Source organism: Lepisosteus platostomus, chromosome 7 (assembly GCF_059453375.1).
Source record: "Lepisosteus platostomus isolate fLepPlt1 chromosome 7, fLepPlt1.hap1, whole genome shotgun sequence".
Taxonomy (NCBI): Eukaryota; Metazoa; Chordata; class Actinopteri; order Semionotiformes; family Lepisosteidae; genus Lepisosteus; species Lepisosteus platostomus.
In genome coordinates, this window is record NC_142617.1 from 11,208,707 (window position 1) to 11,213,065 (window position 4,359).

The following is a 4,359-nucleotide window of genomic DNA, read 5'->3' on the forward strand; positions in this document are numbered from 1 at the left end:
CTTACAGTAGGTGCCCTGGCAGGTTTTTGCCATTCTGGGTCAGTTCAAAAATATGCACAATAAAGAGGAGACATCTGCAAAACCTGTTCACCTCAGTTCCTGGAATTCCGCGGTGTAACAAAATGGTTTAATCCAGGCAAGGCGCATTTCAATAACCAGACTAGCCAGTAAACAATAACTAATTAATTGTTAATAACAAATACTTTCATTGAAAAATAAATTAAAGGTTATCAATAAACTTTAATCACAGCTACAATCTACTGTATCATACAATGTGTTTTATTCATTTTATTTGTGACATGAATTCCAGTATGTGAAAATAAGGATGATAGCACTGACACCAGGCTAGAATCTCAACATTTAATAAAAGTTAAGAATTGAAGATATTTTTTCCACACTGTATTTAAAATGTATTTACTGTATATATATAATTGTTTCATTCTTGTCCACTTTTATTTACTGTCATTGCATGAAACGTTCATTAATTTCCAGCTTTTAGGTTTTTATACTTATGCACAGACAATACATTACATCTTCAAAAACATTTAATTATTTCCTCTTGTAAACATAGAGTTTTAAATAAATTATCTTAATTTCCATCAGTAACCACATCTTCTGGCCTAGGTATATCTATTATTTTTAGTTGGAGAAAAACAATGACTTACAAGTTCATTTCAGTATTCTTGAAGCAATATATATTTGTATTAAAAAAAGTTATCATTGAGGCTTCATCCAGGTGGATTCTGCACATTGGTGGTGGTGGAGGGGAGTCCCCATTACCTGTAAAGCGCTTTGAGTGGAGTGTCCAGAAAAGAGCTATATAAGTGTAAGCAATTATTATTATTATTATTTTGTAGTAACTCCACAGAAATACAATATATGGTATGTTAGTGCCTGTAGAGATGTCTATATGCACTGTACTGTATGTGTGTGTTTTCTGTTTATTATTGTCTAGGGAGATGAGCTGACAGCAGGGCCAGATAATATGAATAGACAGTAGACAGGCCTGATTTCAGAATTTCCCATATAAACCAGAAATTCATTGACTTTAATCAACATGGTAAGTGTGTTAATTGTATAAGATGGCTGCCCTTATATGCCTTTTCACATAATTACAGAAGTTACTAATGATTTGTTTTCTGTGAAGATGTTTCTATATTGACAGCACATTTTACCCAATATATTGAATGTGTTTATCTGTGGGTTTTTATGTGTCCTTTGATAGTGTGCTTTTTAGGAGACTAATAGGTATATTATTATTATTATTATTATTATTATTATTATTATTATTATTTTTAATGTATCCAATATGCGTGTACTAGCTAATGGAAAACGGGAGAAACCTTGTTGTCTATGCAGATGTGCACCTACTGCAGCTGTATTTACTGTAGATAGGAGAATGCTGAGGAATTTCCCTAGTGAAACAAGTGCCTGGGATGTGCCTTTGCTACAAAGATTCAGTTGCATGACTGGCAGTTGGTTTACCATCCTGCTAGAGACACAGCACCTGCAGACATTTCTGACCAAAAATATTGAGATACTGTAATTGTTCAACAGCTTCTGACTCTCTTAAAAACAGTACACCTGGTGGTATACACCAGGAAAACTATAGGATATGGATCTAAATTGATAGAGAAAACAGGTCAAGCTGCACGTAAGGCAATTGGAACTGCAGAGGGTAGAAAAAAGTTTGGAGAATAGATAGCAGATTAAAGAAAATTATTTTCAGTTTACCTGTTTTTGTTTCTGTTTCCCTTTTAATGTTTCCTTTTATCGTCATTTAGGGTGTTAATAGTCTTCTTTCTTATCGGTCATAGGTAAATGAATGTGTAAAAAGAGCAATTGTAGCACCCAACCTGTGTCCTGATGCTTGAAATTTAGGCGGCACTGCTTCTGGTTAGTTATTTAAAGAGGTGTATAGCGTTCAGGATTTTTGATGTTCATGTTATGATATGTGTCCCTTTTAAAGTCATTCAATGGTTCTTTTCCATTGCCTTTTTAGTGGTGGAAATTTTTATAATTTGACCAAATTCATGAAAATACTGTGTTTGTGATTAGTGGATACATGTATTTTAACGAGTTGTATAGATGTAGAGCACAGCTATGCCCCTGAAAGGATTCGATCAAGAATATTCATGGGCACTTCTATCTACAGACTCACATGTACAGTAACTGCTCTCCCACCACCAGGGAATTCAGTGCTATCAAGTTCTCAAGGGGGTGACATCACCTTCTGTTACTGACTCTGTGCCACAGAACCCTTTAACATTTATATACATCAATTGGAGGATTGCAAAACTGAGTTGTGAGTTAAATGAAGTCTGGTTTTTGTGATCATTGTCACTTATAAACTGTGCTTCAGGGATTAATGAGGTAAAACACTCATTTGGAGATGTCACACACTCATTTCACTGAGATGTGAGTGAAAACCAGCTCACCTCATATAGTAATTATTAGATCTTTCGTGTTTTTTAATTGGAAAACAAAGTCATCAGAAGGTGCAGTATGTTTAAAGAGACAGAGTTAGGGTCACTACACCTAAAAATAAATAATAAAAATAAACACTGAAAATGATGAACACTGGAAGTCTAGTACTTAATCAAAATACTGATTTGCAGGCCTGGTTTAAACATGAAATTAAAGAAATGAGAAAAGGGCCTCCATTGTACTGAATTGTATAAAGTGAAATTTGTTTGACAAAAAAAGTTATGAATAACTAATACCTAAACTCCATGTCTCACTAATAAGTCATGTATTAGGAATTTGCTAGCGCTGAACAAGTAGTAATGTATACCATAGAGGTATCTAACATTTTGTAACATTAACCTTTATAAAACTTTTTTTACCCTAGCATTTTTGAAGAAGTAGTAGAAAACTTAAAGTTGACATTAAATCCAAGACAGACCACAAAGTGTTGACAGTTTGGATGTGGAAAACATTGGGATATAAAGGAATTAAAATTCTATTTCTCTTTACACTTTGAGAGTAAAGGTAGTGCCCCTGGTCAAGGCTAATTTGAGTACTTCAAAGACGATGTTCAGCAAGGGGTATAGTGTGGTTTTCTGTTTATCTCACATGAAGGACCACCAGACTTCATCTTCCACCTCTTGAACATTAATTTTAACAGCTTCACGAAATTGCACAAATGACCTTTAGAGAGAAGCAAAAGACAAGCAATTAAGACAGAATCAAGAACGTTGTCCCATTTATCAGCCAATAAAATATTTCTAATTAGTTCTGCATCTTACTGCTTGTGTGCCACATAATTGTAGTTGAATATATTTGATGAAGCTCTCATGAAAATCTTTACATAAAAACTCTGAGCTGGGGTAGATTACAAATCCATTTTTTAAGACTACAGTATATAATTCTTAAGACCAAAAAAAAAAAAAGCGATATGGAATTTTGAAAGTAAAACCTTTTTTCATTATTTAGCTATTATACATTTTACAAAATACTGTCAAATAGCCATAGTTATTAGAAAGAGACTATGTGGTATATACCAATTCAGCTGTACAGTAGGTTACAAAAACTAAATACTGGAAAATTAAAACAGGTTCGCAACAGATGCATTTAAAATGTTTTAAAACTGATACTTTCAATGTTACTAACTAATTTCTTGAGCTAGGGTTAGGGTAAGAACCACAGCTAGACATTTTCTTATGCATTAACTATCCTTTAGGATGCATGAGAAATGCAGGATAAATGCTGATTTTGTTTCATCGAGAAAGTTATTTGGCCAAATTTTGCATTTTTTGCTAAACTGCGCACCTGCAAATAAAAAATGATCAAAATCAAAAGTTTGAAAACATACTTTCTACATGATAAACTCTCTTGTTTCTTGCATTTCAAACCAGACAAAATAGTGAGTTTTATCTAAACTGTTGTGTTCATTGTAATCCCAAACTGTACACGACACAAAACATGCTGAATAAATTATTAGGGATCACAGCAGATACATTTAAAATACTGTTATACTGCTACCTACAATGTTTTTAACTAATGTGGAAGTAATCGGTGTATGGTATTGGGCACAGTGCTTTAAAGCGCTGTTTTTGACATGTTCTGCAAGTGCCCGCCCTAGGGTTAGGGTTAGGGTTTGAACAGCACCTAGACAATTTCTGATGCATTTGCTGTGCTTTAGGATGCATGTGAAATGCAGGAAAAGTGTTCTTTTGTCGTTTCCTCGAAAATGAAATTTGGCCCAATTTTGCATTTTTTGCAAAGCCGCAAGCCTGTTACGGAACAGTTCTTTCCAGACCCTATGCGGACGACACAATCCGGGGTGGAGTGAGGAAACACTAGGAAAAGGTCATGCAGAAATCGGTAATGAATACGGGGGGGCGTGTCCAAAGTGTG